The sequence below is a fragment of the Ambystoma mexicanum genome, chromosome 4q, assembly GCF_040938575.1.
Source record: "Ambystoma mexicanum isolate Mex_15411 chromosome 4q, UKY_AmexF1_1, whole genome shotgun sequence".
Lineage (NCBI taxonomy): Eukaryota > Metazoa > Chordata > Amphibia > Caudata > Ambystomatidae > Ambystoma > Ambystoma mexicanum.
This window is the reverse complement of record NC_090928.1, coordinates 586,066,441-586,085,466: the sequence shown is the minus strand read 5'-3', so window position 1 is coordinate 586,085,466 and position 19,026 is coordinate 586,066,441. Positions and strand designations below refer to the sequence as shown.

The following is a 19,026-nucleotide window of genomic DNA, read 5'->3' as shown; positions in this document are numbered from 1 at the left end:
TTGGGTAGAATATGGGGGGGGCGCCCGCCTGTTGCCACAGCTTTTGCTTACAGCGTATTCCTCTTTTGCCAACTTCATCTGGACTGGCTGTAAGTGTATAGTAAGCTGAAGCAATCCAACCTGGTAATACCAACAACACGAAGCAATCCAACCTGGTAATAACAACAACACGAAGCAATCCAACCTGGTAATAACAACAACACGAAGCAATCCAACCTGGTAATAACAACAACCCGCGGGACAAAGCAATCACTTTCCAGGCATGAAGACAAAGGCACGAAAAGATGGCTCTAAGGATATAGGAGGGAGAAGAAAACCACATTTGTTTTCGATTCAATAAACTGGGATTTTAAGTAAGTTAAGTGATCTTGCATAAGACAATGAAACAAACCATACACAATCTCACCGCAACACCAAATGACGGCTACCAATCGAAAATGCACCCGTGCTCAGTGACCGGTTTCCCTGAACTGGAGCTGCCGACAGCACATCACAGCTCCATTGCTCTTCTTCTGCTCAATCCGACTAACAAAACCAGCCAGCCCACTGGCATTGAAGACCCACCAGACCACCAAGGGACCACGCAGGTGGCAACAGTGCGCGGTACAAGAACCTTTAACATAACATAATGCCGCTGTGCCATGTAGTTGGCCTCGCTGCGCGAGGCTGTGCAAGAAAAATGGGAGTTGTCAGTGGGATAGTGGAAGCAGAAGCGAAACGTATTGTGTTGATGGTTTCAGGCAGTGGAGTAACTTCGCTGAAAATGTTGGGGGGGACATGACATCTAAATGAAAGGGGACCCATACCAAATGAGTGGGGCAAAATGGTCTGCCGCTAAAGTTGGGGGGAGAAACACCCTGGCCCCCCCCCCCCTAAAACTACACCCATAAGGACCCAGGTCCTGTGTGTCGATTTTTCACTACCTACTCTGGTGATGGGTTCTGAGAAGCCAACTTTAGACAATGATTACACAACTGTAGCCAAGTCTTCAATGGTAGTGTAGCTGAGCAGTAAGCTTTTGGTTCCAATGTACAATACAATTAACAAATAGAAACAGTAGCACAGGTCCACACAGGTACGACCAAAAATAACAGATTAATTACCATATTGCAACATGCAAAACACATAACTAAGGGAAGCAAACTCTAGACGCACACACACACACACCACGCAGTTGGCTGTCCATTTAAATCCACACACCTCTTTTTAGATTAATTCAATTTGTGTTAACAGAGCAAGGCAATGTAATGCTGTTATCAGCTAGAATGGGGGGAAGACAGTTGTTAAACACAATGAACTACCGTATGAAAATGAGGCAGCACCATAAGCAAGCTTAACCACATAAGTACGAAGGCTGTGTAATATCATCCAATTTGTATAGGAATGTATAATAGCTCAGCACTCCCACCCTTCCTGATTTTAGACACAAAGGCAAAACTATTCCAGAACGTCTGTGGGGGTTCAAGGAAATCTCAAAATTCCCCCATAGAAAAGCAGTAGGATCAATACAATAGAGCCTGAAACTAAGGTTTCTCCCAAAGGGAAGATACAGCTCTGAATTCTGACTTACTAGGGGGACCACCGGGAGGAATCCATGACCAAGGATCCACTGCCTACCGCCATGGAAGGGTAGCTGTAGGGTAGGACTTTATCCCTAATGATCCTTACTTGAATAGAGGCGTGCAAAATGGATATGCAGCGCCCGCCCGCCCCCCGGAACTCCAATTCTGCAAACATAGATGCCCTGGTAGATGAGAGGCGTACTGGACAACGGTGCTCGCTGTCCGCTGGGTTCTGAAGGTCTTTGGGGCTCAAGTGCAGAGGTAGTTTTATCGTACGGAATATGACAGCTTTGGTTCGTTCTGTAGTCCTTGTGGCATCCGCTAGTGGCGGTTGTCTGATATAGAACACCTAGAGAAGTCGACTTTTCAGCAATGAAGACCCCAGACTTTGATTCCCATGCTATAGGAGGGCCCAACTGAGAAGAAAGCCAGGAGGAGCAGGTGTTGAGACCCTGCACAGGGGCGAGGATTTTGACTCCAGGCAGGCTCCTCTTCTGGCGGAAAAAAAGTTGCAGCAAGGTGATGAAGGTCAGGACACCACTCAGTAACAGCTGCAGAGTTTCTGACTTTCAAACCAGAGCAAGTCCTAGCAAGAGCAAAGTCAGGTTGGTGGAGGCTTAAGGTTGGTCTAACGATTCTTCCGCACTTCAAAGATGGGAGGAAGGGAGGAACCTGAAGATGGTCTTCTGTTGTCGGAGAAGAAAGGTGCAGAATTGTGCAGTGGCTGGCTTGACCAATGCTGGTTGCAGCAGCAGCTCTTAAGGCATCCCTCTGCGGTCATCCTTTTATCCCAAATTCAGGCTGGGAGAGGCCCCAGCCCTACAATGAAAGGGACCCGCAACATGCAAACCAGTAGAATCTGTCCAATGGTGGGCAGCTAGTTACCCCGCATCTGCCCAGCCACAACACATCAACCTGGCTGGAATGTGGATTGGGGCCAGACATACCGTCTCCCCAGTTGTAACTAGTACAATCTCCCTGCGGATAGGCCGGGCTTCCTTTGTAGGAACCCTGGAAAGGGGCATGAGACTTTATGGTCCTTTCCATCCTCAGTCAGCAAGAAGACTGCAGACATAGGACATGAAACAAAGGACATGTCTTCAACCATGAGGAGCAGACATTTTGAGTATATGGTCGCTAAAGCTACATTATTGCGGTAAAAGTAAATGTGCACTGAAGTGCAAAGTTGAAAAGGTTACAAATCGGTTCAATGCCACCAGTGTTTCCCAGTTGCATGTCAAAAATAACAAAAATGTGCCTCACTAAAATAAAAAGCAACACATGGTGTGCCTGCCGCTCTCTCCCGAAGGTGGCTTGTGCAGCCATTAAAAAAAACATGTTGGGAGAAAATGCTAGCGCTCACACTGTATTGGAAATCTTAGGGCCTGTCGAGTGAACTCCGAACAAAGTGAGCTGAGCAGGTGAGTGACTTTTTGGGGTGAGTGAAGTCTTTTTATCCTCGGTCAGGAACATAATCAGTAGCAGATCTACTTGAGATTCCATTGAAATCAATGGGGAAAAGCTGAAGAAAAAAAAACGTTCCTGACAAGGTAAGGTTCTATGGGTTTGGCAGAGACACTTGGGAACAGGTTATGTGGATGGGAGAACCCAATATCCAAGGCTAAAAGTGCTTTGGGTAAGGTTACGCCCTAATGTGTGGAATGTCCGCTTAGTGCTTGATTAATGTTCAGGGGGTATCAGCTAGGCCTGTGGCGGCCCTCAGCAGGCAAATTATGTGTGCCTAGGAATGTGGTACATTTGGGAGGGAAGTAAGTTAGGCAGTGGAGCGAGTGGAACAGATGGAGTTGATTGCTGGCAGAGAAGTACAAAAAATGGCGCCTTCTGGGAGAGAGGTAGCATATGGCATCCGAGTGAGAAGTTGTCTCCTTATATGTTTGCAGTACAAATAGATGTGGGTCAGTATCGGATGCATTGAGATCTGGGAGCTTGGTTATTAGTCTTTATCAGCAGGTTGATTGTGGGTTCTCTGTATTCTGTATAGGTTAGGGTCACTTCCATGGAGCAAGGTCGAGCAAATAGCCATATAGTTGGAAGGGTTCCGGTGATAGTCTTGTGTTGGGTTTAGTTGAATAGCTACATTTTTAGCTGTTGCCTGAAGATGAAATGATCTTCTGTACTGAGGTGTTTGGGTAGAGGGTTCCAGAGTTTGGTTGCTATTAGGGAGAAGGAAGGTCCCCATGCCATTTCCAGTTGAAGATTGGTCAGCTTGCCATTGAGTTGCTGCTGCATCTCAGAGTTCTTGAAGGTATGGAATGTGTCAGTTTCCTTGCAATGGATTCCAGGCCTGTTCCATGCTAGGCACAGTGAGTGATGCATAGAGTTTTTAAGGGGAGCATCTTTTTGATTAGAAGCCAGAGATGTTTGCAGAGTGCAGAAGTGTTGTGTTTGAGCTTATCAACCATTAGGGTTCTCTGGCTTATGCATTTTGGATTCTTTGTAGAGTGGTGAGTAGATTCTCCAGGAGTCAAAGGTAAAGGCTGTTGGCATAGTCAAGTCTTGAAGGTACCAGTGATATTGCTGCAATGGCCCTGAGTGTGAATGTCTAGCAGGGCTGGATGAGTCATAGTGGGCAATGTCAGAGATTCTTCACAGTAGAAGATAGCAGTGGGCAAGGGTCCATTATATCCAGCCAAGGGATTGCTGCGGCATTCTGAGTTATTACCCTGCAAATCATGAGTTCTGTTTTGGTTGGGTTGAGCTGAAGTATGTTTGGGTTCACCCAAGAGTCCACATTTGCAAGGCGTGTATTTAGGTCTGGCTTGTCCACTGTTGGGTGATTTGTGAATTTGTAGATGATTAGCATTTTATTTTAAAAGTGTGATGCCTGTGTTGCTGGTGAGATTCAGGTAGAAGGGTTGTGCATGATTATAATTATTATAATTATAATTGGTTATTTACAACGCCCTTACTACCCAGAGGTTTCTAAGCTTGGACCTGTGTTTCTGCGCGTCTTGCTTCCAAGGTAAGCACGTTGCCCCTGAGTTATGCTCCCGAGACTACGGGAGGATATATGTTGAGAAGAGTCAAGAGACTGGAATCTTGGGATACTTCTCATGTCAGATGACAAGGACGTGATCTGAAAGGGGCCGTGAGTGTGGATTCCATTCTCTAGGTAAGAAAGGAGCCAATCCAGCGCAGAGCAATTGCCTTTACCCCGACTTTCTCTGGTCTCTTTAACAGGACCCTATGACTAATGGTTTCGAAAACAGCTGAAATATCCAGTAGGAAGAGTGCATTGGATGGCTCACTGTCAACGATGTTCTTTATCATGTTCCAAATCGAGTAAAGTGTGGATTCTGTTCCTCTCTTTGGCCAGAAACAGTATTGCGACTAGTGGAGGAAGTTGTTGATTTGGACATAGTCCCAGATCTGTAGGTATATGGATATTTTGAGGATTTTGCACATGAATAGTGTGTCAGGGATTTGGTGGTACTCAGCTAGGTCACTTGGGGTCGACCATGTGTTTTTCTAGGAGCAATTTAATTACGTTTTTTTAAAGGTGAGAAAGATCATCCTCTGTTCAATGAAGGTGCTGCGAAGGAATAGGAAGGGAGATTTTAGTCCCCGTTGCTGAGGTATGGTGTTGTAGATGTTAGGAGGTCAATAATCTTTCGGAGAGAGCCTGCTGCGTTGCTGGAATGGAGTGTGGAGAGAAAGTCCTCAGGGCTGAATGAACAGGAAGCAGATAATGATAGCGTGGAAGTTATTGTTGTTATTGACTCCTTGGTTGGGTCATGCGTATTGGTCCTTTCCTGTCCAAGTGGTTTTGGATTCGTTGAATTTTGATGTTGAAATACTTTGCTCTGGAGTCACAAGGTTTCTGAGTAGTTAGGGTCACCTGACAAGTTGCAGGGTTATTGAAGTCTTGGATGATTTTGAAGACTTCCTTGCAGTTGCGTTACGCTAATTCTAAACAATGCGAGCAGTGCACTTGTCTTTCTTTCATTGTTTCTGCTCTGTAATACCATATACACATTCCAATGGTAAGCCAGTTTGGCTTTTGGAAGGTTGATCTGCCAGAGTTTCTCAAGTTCCCAATTTCTTTTTTAATACAAGTAACCTTGGGTGTATTCCACTTGGCTACTTGTTTCTGTTGTCAGGTTTTGAATGGGTGTTTTGGTGCTTTGCTGACCAGGCTTGTACTTATCCAGATTTTAAAGTCATAGAGTTGGTAATTTGGTGTTAAGGTCAGTGTTTCAGTTGTAATATACTGTTTGGTTGCCTCAGGTATTTCCAGGGTTGTGTCCACTTGAATCTCTTTCCATGGTCTGGTAAATGTTGAGGGTTCTTTGGATGGTGTCAGAAGTTCCGATGCTCGAGTGAAGATAGTGAATGGATGGACAGGTGACAGGTGGTCGCCTCGGGGTAAGCGGACTGGTATGGAAATGGCGATGAGGTTCTGCTTGCAGAAAACACCATCATGGGTGTGTCTGGCATCATGGGTGTGTCCTACAACAAGTTGTTTGAGGTGTTAAGCACTGATGTTTGCAAAGAGTGATTTTGTCACTGTGTTATCCTGTTTCTCAAGCCAGATGTTGAGGTATTTCATTATAGGGAGGTGTTGGCAATCTACAGTCAGATTAGCAACAACATCAGCCAGACTGTCTGTGAAGAAAGGCTTGTAGGATGGCGGTCTGAATATTAAAAGGAAGGTTACTATGGGCTGAATTGGGATCAAGCATATTAAGATGAGGGATATGCAGGATAGGATGTCAAAGATTGGATTTGTAACTTTGATGGAGTTTTAGAGGAAGTGCAAACCTTTATTTGGTAGCCAGTGGAAATGGTTTTCTCTATAACTGCTGAGCGACTTTCTGAGAGTCAGGTTGATGTTATGAACAGTAGATCTACTTTGTCTTTGTAAAGAAGATAATAAAGATCAGAGAAATGTTTGGCGACAGAGTAGGTATTGAAGAGGAGGCATTCAGCACCCTTTGTGCAGAGGGAAGTTGGCTTGCTTATTCAATGTCTGTGTGGAGGTCAACCATACTCTCTTGGTTATACCCTTCATCATCAAACAGTCTGTGGAAGTTCTTCATCAGAGCCCTTTGCTAGGGGGGAGGGGGCTGAGGTGGCTATAGCCCCGGGTCTTTTGGTTGTAGCCCCGGATAGAAGCTCAGGGGCTACAATCAAAAGGCCACCTAGCCCGAGTTCTGGCAGTCCCGACATTAGCGTAGCCCCGGATCTTTTCCAATCCTAGCCTCACACCTGTTCTTCATTGAGTCAGGTTTGATCCTCAAGCCTCACGACAGATGGTTAAGATGTAAAGTCCACATTTTCTTTTTTTATTTTAATGATTTTTATTGTTCAAGATACAGATAATGATACATGTGTTAGCACGTTAAAGACTTTGAGTGGACCTGGTAACCATAAAGGATGAACAGAGTAAACAATCTTAACAAGGAAGAATATGAACTTTATCCAAGATATGCATTAATAGAAGTTGTTTGTTGTATTAAGTTGAACAAGAATGGAATAGAAATTGGAGGTAGCGCTGATTAAACCTGGATTATTGTAAAACATATCTGTAAAGAGTAACTAATATGGAGATTAGAGTAGGGAAATGGGGAGACAGACAGCAGACATACTAGAAACAGATCGGAGAAGGGTGAAGGGGGGAAGATGGGTATAATAGATTATTTCATAAAACTGATTTTTCCATTGCTGTAATAGTAAAAAAAACAGACATTTGTATATAAATATAGTCATCAGGTTAGAAAAGTGAGCATAAGAATATATGTTCAGGAGCCATGAGCAGTTCATTGAAACAGTTAAGATAACATTTGAAATAGTACCATTTAGCATTGTATTTATGAATTGTATTTAGACTATTAGCCATGCACATTTCCAATTTATGAGTTTGACATAAAGCGTTCTACCATGCTCTGGTAGAGAGTGATCGAAAGTCTTTCCAGTTCGCTGTAATGCATTTTAAGGCTATGCAGATGAGTAGATCGTATAATCTGGCAGAGTCAGGTGGAATATATGTTGTAATGGCCATACTTCCTAAAAATATACTTACAGGAGAAAACGGAACATCTACAGAGAAGATACACTGAATGCACTTCCAGATATCATACCAAAATGTAACAATATCTGAACATTCAAAGAACATATGCATATAAGTAGCAGGAGATTAGCCACATGACCAACATTTAGCGTCATAGTTCGGGTTGGCCTTAGCTAATTTAGCCGGAGTAATGAATGCTCTATGAATAAAGAAGTAGTAGTGTTGCGTAATGTTAGCTGAGACCGATAATTGTTTAGTTTTGGAAAACAGGCGGAGCCATATGTGATCTTCAAACTTATATCCTAAGTCAAGTTCCCACTTCAGACGAATTGGGCAAATATTAAATGTTGAGGTTAGCATATTATATATTTTTGAGGCTCTGACCTCACCAGTTAAGGTTAGCTGTAGTAGTCTGAGGGCGTCTGGAGAAAGAATCTCAAAGGAAAAGTGATCTAGTGCATCAAGACAGGAGTTGATTAATTTAATGTAAAACTGAAAGTCAGTCTTGGGTATGGTAAATTTGGTAGAGAGTTGCTGGAAGGAGAGCATGGAAGGACCATCTATAATGTGTTGGATGAATCGGATTCCTTTTTTAATCCATGCTTTGCGATTAAGGATCTTTTTTATCAATAACTATATTCTTATTATGCCATAGTAAAGGGGAAAGGTATTTATTGGGATTTTTGGTATGTGGGAAGAGAAAGGATTGTAGAGCTGAAACGGATGCTTTAATAGGTTCCGAGATGTTCTTAGAAGTATACTTAAATATATATATATAATCAGTAATATTGTGTGGATGAACTATGTGTTTCCCTAATGTACACCATTTAGGGGTATCGGCAAATTCGGGATCTGTGAACCATTGGCGAGATTGTTTTATGAGAAATGCAGAGTGGTATAGCTTAAAGTCAGGGAATTTAACACCTCCCATTTCATGAGGTGCTTTAAGTTTAGTTAGCGCAATTCTTCTGCTTTTTCCTACTCCCCAAAGAAAATGTAGTAGTATGGAATATATAGATTTGAAAAAGGAAAGGGATAGTGGAACGGAGATAAGCTGAAGATAGTAAAGTACAATAGGGGATAGCATCATTTTAATTGTATCCAAACGCCCCCACCAGGAGAGGTAAAGAGGGGACCATCTGGATGTAAGATCTTTAAGGGTGTCCAGTAATGATTTAGTGTTGAGCTTAATAGTTTCTTGGATTGTAGGGGCAAAACGAAGTCCTAAATATTTGATGGATCCACTACACCATTTGAGGCCGAAAGATTCAATGTCGTGCTTGAGGCAATAGAGATTTAAGGGCATAATGTCTGATTTTTGTCTGTTAAGTTTATATCCTGATAGCTGGCCAAACTGAGATAGTGTATCTAAGAGGTTAGGTATATGGAATTTAGGGTTTTTGATTAGGATAAGAATATCGTCAGCATAAGCAGCAATTTTGGTAATTGAGGTGCCTGCTTGAATCCCCAGGATATTTTTGTTTGATGTTATTGATTCCAGCATTGGTTCAAGTGAGAGAATATATAATAACGGTGAGAAGGGGCAGCCCTGCCGTGTGCCTCTTAGTAAGAGAAAGAATGAAGAAGTTTGTCCATTTAAATAAATAGCGGATTTGGGGGCTGAATATAGAAGTTTTACCAATGAGATACATTTTTCGCCAAATCCGTGCCAGCGTAGGGATTGGAGCATAAAATTCCAATCTACACGATCAAAAGCTTTTTCTGTGTCCAATGCAATGGCAGCATATCCTTGTCTGTCTTTTTTGTCTTTGGCTGCTAGGTTAATGGCATTAAGTAGAAGTCTAGCATTTGAGGATATGTTATGTCCTTTTACCTAACCAGTTTGATCTGCTTTAACCAGATTTGGGAGGGAGGATTCAATTCTATTAGCAAGTATTTTAGCAAACATTTTAATTTCTATGTTGATAAGAGAAATGGGTCGATCGTTACTGGGGAGGGAAGGGTCTTTGTCAGGTTTAGGGACAATGATAGGTAGAGCTTATGAAAATGAACCAGAGGAAGATTTTTCCGATATAAAGGATGAAAAGAGTGTTTTGAGTTTTGGTGTTAATATTTGGGATAAATTGATGTAGAATTCGGTAGATAATCCATCTGGGCCGGGTGCTTTGCCTTTGCCCAGGCTGTGAATAGCTTTAGTGATCTCTGAGGAGGTAATATCATTGTCAAGGTGAGAAAGGTCTAATCTGGGGTATGAAGTAAGACTGATATTTTTAAAAAAAGGAATCAATTTTGTCTTTGGGAATGGAGCTTTCTGGAGTATATAAATCAGTATTAAATTTCATGAAGCATTCAAGTATTTTATCAAGACGTTGATGAGATATGCCCTGAGTGTCTTTAATATGAGAAATTTGAACTCTTTCTTTTTTGATTTTTAAATATGAAGCCAGCATTTTGCCCGCTTTATTTGAAGTTTGGTATATCCTTGTTTTGTATTTAAGTATGGTACCTGCTGCAAGTTCTGTTATTTCTTTATTAATTTCAAAGCGTAGTTTTATTACTTGTCGTATGTTTGTTGAGTTAGTGTCTGCATAATAGCGTTGTTCTGCAAGGGTGAGTTTCGAGTAAAGGTCATCTAGATGTTTTTTCCTACGTTTTTTGTTCCTACCGGAGAGGGCCATTATGTGACCTCTTAAGGCGGCTTTGAATGCATCCCAATTATTAACAACCAAGGTATCACAATCTTGATTGTTAGCAAAATATTGTTGGATGAAAGCTTGAACCGATTGATTAAACTGTGGATCATTTAGAAGGAAGTTATTGAGTTTCCATCTAGTAGCGGTTTTGTTTGTTTTGGCGAGGCAGAAGGAAGTGATAACAGGTGCATGATCTGATATGATAATATTAGCGATTTTAGAATCAATAATGGATCCAGAGAGGGTTTTGATTGCAAAAATATAGTCCAGCCGTGATACAGTATTATGTGGGGGTGAATGGAAGGTATAATCTAATTGTGTGGGATGGGATAGTCTCCATGTGTCAATTAATCCTGTCTCCGCTAGGCAGTTAATAAAAGACTTATGAGATTTGTTTGATATGAACATGCAGCTGGATTTTCGGTCTAAAAAAGGATCAAGGGCCTGATTGACATCTCCGCATATAATCAGATTGGTGAAGTTATTTTTGAGTATCATTTGTTTGATTGCGGTCCAGAAGGGGGCATCTGGTAATGTGGGACCGTAGACGTTAAGAATAGATACTTGTGTAGAGTCAATTAAAAGTTTTACCCAGACCCATCTGCCATTTGTATCTGCATCTTGATCAAGGATTTTACAGGGTTGTTTTTTACTAATTAGTATAGCAACTGCATTTTTCTTGGAAAGAGCAGGACTGGAAATAACCTCCTTAACCCAAAGAGATTTAAGTTTCATAGATTCTTTGTTAGATAAATGTGTTTCTTGTAGGCAAGCTACCGTTGGCTTAAATTTGTTCAAATGAGATATAACTTTGCATCTTTTAATAGGATTTTTACATCCTTTGATGTTCCAGGTTATGCACTTGAAGGTCATTTATTCAGATACATAATGATAGACATGCAACCTATGGCTGTGGTGCGATAATAAAATCAGATTGTTAGTTTAAAATATAGTTTAAAACATATATACCCAAGCAGTGATACAGGAGGATAGAACATTGAGGGTCAGGAAGGGGAGAAAGGGGTTTGATCATATTTTGGGAGTATTCAGACAATGACATACACAAGGTTTTAGAGATCAAACAGGACAAAGAAGAAGGATTCGGGAGGAAAGAAATACCATGGATAGGTAACGCCAACTGGTCGCCAAAAGGAAAAGAGTGACCAATAACTGCATTAGGTAATTAATAGTGTAAACAAACAGATAATAAAACACATTAATCAAGAAATGAAACCAAGATTTCAGGTAGTAGATGATGTTGAGGTACTTGGCGGGGTGGAGGTATCCATGCCTTCACTTTTTATGGATTGTATGAAGGATCTCAAATCGGCTGGATCATCAAACACAGCTGTGCGACCTTCATGTGTTATCTTAAAGGAGCATGGGTGGTATAAGCCATATCGGATATTTAATTGTTTTAGAGCAAGACGAAGGATAGAAAAACCTTTCTTCTCTGAGCTGTGCTTCTGGCTACATCCTGCGAGATATATAGCTTACTGCCATGCCAGATGAGTGATTTACGCTCCCTTGCTGTTGAAACAATGAGTTGTAGTTGAGAATATTCCAATAGGTAAAATATAAGAGTTCTAGGCAGCTGACGAGATGTGGAGGAAGCTGAAGGCCGACCTATTCTATGAGCCTGTTGTATGTTGAATTTTGTGTCCAAGGGCAAGTGTAGAATAGCTGGTAAGAATTTTTGTAGGAAGACAATGGGGTCGGATCCCTCAGCTCCCTCTGTTAAACCTGAGATGCGTAGATTATTGCGCCTACTGCAATTTTCCAAGTCTTCGTTATGCCTTTGGAGGTCTTTAATAGATTTTTCTAACTGTGCAACTTTAGGGGATATATCTTCAAGAACACCAACTCTTTTCTCTACTTCTTCCACTCTATTGTTAACACCCATCCACCTTTGATCTAGTTGCTGTAGCTTAGTGTTAGTAGTTTCAATGAAGGGTTTAAGTGCCCTAATTTCCGTTAGGATGGCTTCGATGGCAGGATCAGAAATTCCTAGTGGGGCGTGATTCACTTTTAGGTCTTTTCAGATTTGTTGAAGAGGAGGTGGCATCTTTAGCAGAGGATGCATTTTTTTGGTTAGCTTTATTTGCTGCCATAATTGAGATTGTTACCTGAACCTTGTAATTAGAGCGTTGGCTACAGCGAAGAATTGTAGATATGTATAAATATGTCAGCACAATGGATAGTTTTTGCCTTCAGTTATATGACCGCCTTATTGTAAAAAGTTAGAGAGATTTGTTGACTTGAAGGCGTTTGGCAAATCCTCTTTATGAATATTTTCTATGACGCCCTATAGTATACAATGATTACGTTCATATTATTTATACTGTGTTACTCGTGTGTAAAGGGACCAAAATGGAAACACAGAGAACAATAAGGCGTATACTACAGAAACGTACACATTTGAAAATATCTTGCAGGTATAAATGGTAACATAAAGGAGTCCAGAAGCAATCTTCCAGTGCAGTGTGTAATAAGAAGCGGAGTCTGCCTGTATAGTTATGGATTTGAGGAGGTTGGGGGTTAGGTACAACAGTACAGGCCGTAACGCTTGCAGATAAGGATTGTTGAAGAGATAGTAGCAAAATGTATAGTGTTGAGATTTTAGATGTTATCTATGGTAATTTTCTGACTGAACATTTCAACTCTTGTTTCCTTCTCCCCTTTTCACATCCCCCTCCTCCTCCTCTCCTCACCTCTTTATTTCTTTCCCCTTTGTTACTCCGTTTTTGTGTCACTCTTTTCTCAGTAATCCATTGTGAAGCTTTAAAGTTATTTCCTTTTTTTATTTATTTTTTTATACTTATGCCCACCAGGTGGCAGAGTCTTCTTAGGAGCCTGTGATGCTAGGCCCAGGCCGGCGCTTCACGTGAAGCGCGACGCCGTACTTCTCCTCATGAGGGGCGGCACACCTCACACCCTGTCACGGAGTCCTCCTTCGGTGCGCGATGCAGCTGCCAGAGAGGCTCCTCCAGCACTCCGGAGCGGCGCCAAAATCACCGGTTCCGTTTGCTGCTACTTCACGGGATGAAACGCGAAAGAAAAGGTAAGTTTAAATTGTATAGAAAAATACCTAATGCTGTGTTAATATTGTTGTGAGGCGGAGCAGCGCGACTAGGCGGCCATCTTCTCCGGCGCTTAGCCACGCCCCCCAAGTCCACATTTTCTTCAATAATAATTAAGCTTGTTGGAACATTTGAATGGATGTAGCTTCATACAAAGCCATATATTCCAGTATGTCCACTTGTGCACCATCTTACAGTACATACAAATCGAAGGTAAAGAGCTGGTTATAAAAACAACTAGACAAATGGCCACATGCATTATTAACTAATTCAGATGTATTATATGGCACCACCATGCTGCGTTAGCTGGGAAAGAGGACTATCATGGTTGCTCTGACCCTTACCAGGCACAACCAAAGAATCGCAATCTCGGCCATACCACTGCTGGTGCCACGATAGTCCTGCTTTCCACCCTAGCCTTCAACCATCGCCCGTGAGCCCTCATCACTCAGATCAGAGCTTGCCCCAGGAGCCATTTCGAGTATGCCAGGTTTGGAAGGGGAAGTAGGAAGCTCAGAATCTTTGGACGGGTCCAGCACAATAAACTCTGTGGCTGATAAGCAGTTGCCCACTAGTTAGCCAGCAAAGCACAGGTGTGGCACCAAACGTCAGACAGGGCTGAGCACATCATGTCCATTTGCTCTGTCACACCTGAATTTCAGACACTTCTGGTAAAAACAAAGCTTGCCACTCAGAGCAGAAGCAATGGATGGCGCAGATCCATGCATATATTTTTTTACACTAGGGTATAGTGCTTCATTAAACTTAACATTTGGTTCTCTGCCATGTTATATTCTCTATCGATCCACAATAAAAAAAAGGCATGATCTATTTCAATGAATCAGACAGCAAACTCTTGCAACTTTTCAAGGATACTGTATAAATAATGATTTAATCATAAACAAACACAAATATAAACTGTACCATTCAGGAAACAGGGATGTAGGAATTTTAAATGGAAATTAGGCACTGCTAAATGAGGATGTTGAGAACTACTGCTGTGGAAGTGCTTGTTCAATTCAAAGCTCTACTAGTATTAGGTAATACAAGAAAGAAAAAGTGCTAAGAGGCCAATTTGGCGCTTTCTGAGGGACCTTATTATAACTACGGGGTGAAACGGGACCCACCTCCCTTCTGCCTGTCATGAAAGCCTATGATGCCAAATGACCCCCTGCATAAGGCTGAGCTGTGGAACAAGGATTTGTTTTGTTGTCGGGCCAGTTTATCGGTCCTGCCCACATGAAGTAATGGCAAACAGCATGTCACCGTGGAGTTGTCCTTCTTCTATTAAATGCTAGCTTATTTTATGATGCACTGAACTCCTGCAACCTAACCGGATATGAACATGGCTTCCATTCCCGTGAACGAGCGCAGAGGCTTGTCTGAATATTGGTGCATTGTGCCTATGCCCAAAAACGCGCAAAATGGGAAAAAGTGGGTGCAATTGGGTACGGGTAAAACGAACAGCAGGGATTGGGCAAAAGTTTACACAGGGTAACAGGCGAGGTGTAGTACTTGAGGCGGATTAGACGCGTGTGGATCGGCAAAGGGAGATCTTACAGCCCTTGTGTGCAGCATTCTGAGGGGAAATTCTATGGTGTCTCTAGGAGTGGAAAGTATTTACACGAAGGCAGACACCTGGAGTGTGGACATTTAAAAAAAAAAATGATGGTATTTATTGAGTGCTAGCTTTGAAAAGCAACTGAGCACTTTACAGAGGTATACAACAATGCAGCTACACAACAGAGCGCTTTACAGAGGTAACAACAATACTGCTACACAACGGAGCGCTTTACAGAGGTATACAACAATACAGCTACACAACGGAGCGCTTTACAGAGTTAACAACAATACAGCTACACAACGGAGCGCTTTACAGAGGTAACAACAATACAGCTACATAACAGAGCTCTTTACAGAGGTAACAACAATACAGCTACACAACGGAGCGCTTTACAGAGGTAACAACAATACAGCTACACAACGGAGCGCTTTACAGAGGTGACAACAATACAGCTACACAACAGAGCGCTTTACAGAGGTAACAACAATACAGCTACACAACGGAGAGCTTTACAGAGGTAACAATAATACAGCTACACAACAGAGCGCTTTACAGAGGTAACAACAATACAGCTACACAACTGAGCGCTTTACAGAATTAACAACAGAACAGATATACAGCGGGCGGTATGACACAGAGGAGGGCTACAGCTGTACAGGCTGGCAGGGAGGAGAGGGGCAGAGCGCCTCTAGTGAGTCAGGCGGCACACAGGGGTGAGGTGATGACAGGTAATACGCTTACTGCTCCAGAATAGTCATCTCGGGACTACCAAGCCTAGAAGCTAAGATCAGCAACCTCAATATCATACATGACAACATTCTGAAGCACCTGGGAGGGAGATTTAGTCAGAGAAAACGGGAGGAATTAAATTTCCCATAGGAATGCATTGGGGTTAGACTTATTTTAGGCGGGAGAAAGTGAAAAATAGCAATATTTTTCATTGAAACATCACGAGTCTCCTGCCTAAATCGGGAGGGTTGGCATGTATCCAATATTAGACTCTGTAAAAGGAGAGGGTGGACAGAGTCCTTCAGGGTAAGCAGAGAGTGGAGAACCAAAAGTGAAGGAAAATCTGGTGCAAAGTAATAGCCAGAGGTTTTTACGGTAACTATTATTTACCAACATTTCACCTGGTACAGATCTAGTAGAAATGACTACCTAATTGAATGAAAGATTTAACGGAAAGAATTATTTGGAAGACTGTCATAATTCAGCAGTATAAATTATAGCTATGTCTAATTCATTGTTAGTTGATATTAAAAAAACGGACCTGCTGAGTCAGGAAGGAGATCAGAAATGGAGTGGGATTGGCTGAAAAAAATGAAAGGTTACATCATCCTAGTCGTAATTGGACTACCATTCTGCATAGAGTATATTCATTCACATGCAATCCCCGTTTATTGATTTTAGTCAATTCCTGAATAGGCGTAGTTTCGGGTCGAATGGTAACTGTACCCTTGGGAGGCCGCAACTCTTGAGGAACTTGTGACCTTTGACACATTGGGGAACTGTGAGGGTGGAGCAACCTGAGCTCTTGATTTTTATATACATAAAATGTTCGTGATAGTTCTTTTTCTGGAGAGGAGACCTGCTAATAAGTCTTCCCCCCCCTAATGCACGATACCAGTAAAATCATAGTGCACCCGTGTGGCTTTGCTTGGGCTGTGTCCTGACAGCCCCTACACCTGCTTTGCAGTGGCAGCTGGCAGCATGGTAGGTTCAAAGGTCGCATGTGCATTGCTGCGTAAAGCCTGCTGTAGCTCACATTCCAAGTAGGGTTGGATTGACTTTGTAGTGCAAGGCATCACTTTCCTAAAACCATAACCATTTGTCTTAAGGACCTCCTGTCACAATGAACTCCAAAGATAAGCCCTGCCTTCTTTGGCAGGGTGGCTCCTGGGATCAGACAGTTATACAGCAACAAGGCAATTTGAAGGCAGAACTGTGTGGACTCCGTTTCTCTGACCTGGGTCACACCTAGGCACCCTCTGGGAGGCGACCAGGAAGCTTCCTCTATGATGCTCCTGTGCAGGAGTGTCACCTCTTCCCCAGCACATGAACTCTCCCTAGGGGGTTAGCTGGGAACCTGATTTCAAAGGCATGACTGACAGGTTACAATAGGGAGTCCACAGTAGGGTGCTGATTACCAGACACTCTCAACCCAGTGCCAAATCAGTGCCTCAGAAAGCACCTTGAAGCCTGGCGTATTGCTGTTGAGCCACACAAACAAGACTAAACGGTATTTGCAGTGGCCATTAAGGGCCCATAGTGATTTGTAAACCCCCCCCACGGTGCCTTTTCCAAAGAAGTAGTCTTCAGTCAGACATTGCTGCTGAAGTGATTGCCTGTCTGCCCCTGTCCTCAAGACCCAGACTGCCTTTTAACTACACACGTCTGCATTCTCTGCATTCGCTTCAACAGGCGTGGAGCCTCTTTAGTTAAATTAAAGGATCTATATATGCATAGAATACAGCTTACCATAGAATACAGTCTTTACCATATGCATGCACGCTGCATGTAAAGTACGTACAGCGGAGTCCCAGGAAAGATCTAGCCCAGCTGCCACGCAGTCTCCAATACACCCCACGCCCCTTCGTGCCAGGATCACCAGCGTCCTTGCTGGGAGTGGCAGTTGTCTAGGGACTCATACGCGTTCCGTCCTGCTACTGTCAGTCCTTGCTCCTCAGTGCTGCACCCTTAGCATTGGCTGAGTCCCACGAAAAATGCGGTCCAGCTGTTCACACAGTCTTTACGCTGCACACAGTTGCCCTGGGTGTGCACACACCTTTTCTCGCTACCTTTCCTCCTATAGAGCCACCCCCAAAGCAAGAAGCTAAGTCCTGTGGAAAATCTGGTCCAGCTGTCACATAGTCTCTACCCATTCAATACACCCCACACCTCTTCTCTATCCTCTCTACGGCTTCTCAGGTCTCTGGACCACGTTGCTACCTCTTAACATTACTTGACATTTTAGATCTGTTCTGTACTGCTCCTTAACTACAACTACTGCTGCACGCACTGCTGTGCTTATTCCCCTCCCTCCTCAGACTACAGTCTGCCGAAGAGCTATTCCATCTCCAGTGCTTAGACACCTTAACTTATCACAGGAGGCGCTATATAAGTACAAGATAACATAACACTTAAAATGACCAATAAATTACAGCCACACGTTCATTCATTGTAAAATGCTTCTCCCTAATGTATGTTTTTTTGGCCTCTGCCACCAGTACATATATGAATGGACTGATCAAATGAAGTGGTGGCAGGAACTAATGGGGAGGTGCGCTCTGGGGGGAAAAGAAAAGAGGATAGGCCGGTCAATGAAGCAAGTAGAAAGGGTTGGATTAGCTACAGAAGAACCTCCATTTCAGGTAGCAAACTACTAGCAAGGTGTCAAAGGTCACTTGCACCCTCTGTTGTATTTGTCTTTGTTTATTTATTGAATGTATACAGCGCTATACGACAAAGTGCTTGACAAAGACAACACGGTGCAAAAAATATGGAAGGTCAGATCACTTGCATGAAAGAACATATGGATAATTGACCTTAAGACAGGTGCGACAGAGAGAAAAAGAAGGCAAAGAAGGTCAAGAGGGAGTTTGTTCCAGAATGTAGGTGCCAGAAGCGAGAAAGAACGGAAACGAGATAGGGCACATAGACGACAAGGAACTGATACAAGGAATTGAGGCTGGGAGGAGAGGACACGAGAAGGTGAATAGAAGGAAATCAGCAAAGAAAGATAAGGAGCCATGTAATGAAGGCATTTAAAGTCAACAGACTTCTCCGCATGCAAACAATTCACCATTCGGTACTCGCCAATAGTCAATTATCACTCACCAACGCCTAGTGGCAAGTGCACATTTTGAGGCCTGACATAGACATATCTTGAGAGCCACAATCACATCTCCAAAATGTTTACCAAGTGAGGAAATGGCTGTGGAAAACAATATATTGCCCCTCTGTGTGCTATACCGATACAGTAGCAACTGGGACATGGGCAAAAGCTTCACAAGGCTCGGAGTCTCGAACTTCACAGAAAGTGCCAGTCTTCCTTGAGTCAAGAACAACAACTCCCCCAGACAGCTTTTCAGACATGACCACCAGAGCTTCATGGGTGCAAATTAGGCCACACATT

At 42.8% G+C, this 19,026-nt stretch overlaps 1 protein-coding gene and 1 long non-coding RNA gene across 2 annotated transcripts in view; one reads left to right on the top strand and one right to left on the bottom strand.

Annotated features, from left to right (window-relative positions):
* AKAP12 (A-kinase anchoring protein 12) overlaps window positions 1-19,026 on the bottom strand; it is a 561,266-nt gene that overhangs the window by 416,980 nt on the left and 125,260 nt on the right. The gene's annotated exons all lie outside the window — the stretch shown is intronic.
* Window positions 1-19,026, top strand: part of LOC138467848 (uncharacterized) — a 402,333-nt gene that overhangs the window by 375,158 nt on the left and 8,149 nt on the right. Inside the window, exon 3 of the long non-coding RNA XR_011268158.1 lies at window positions 13,079-13,308. This is a non-coding gene — a long non-coding RNA (uncharacterized lncRNA). The remainder of the gene's footprint in view (window positions 1-13,078; window positions 13,309-19,026) is intronic.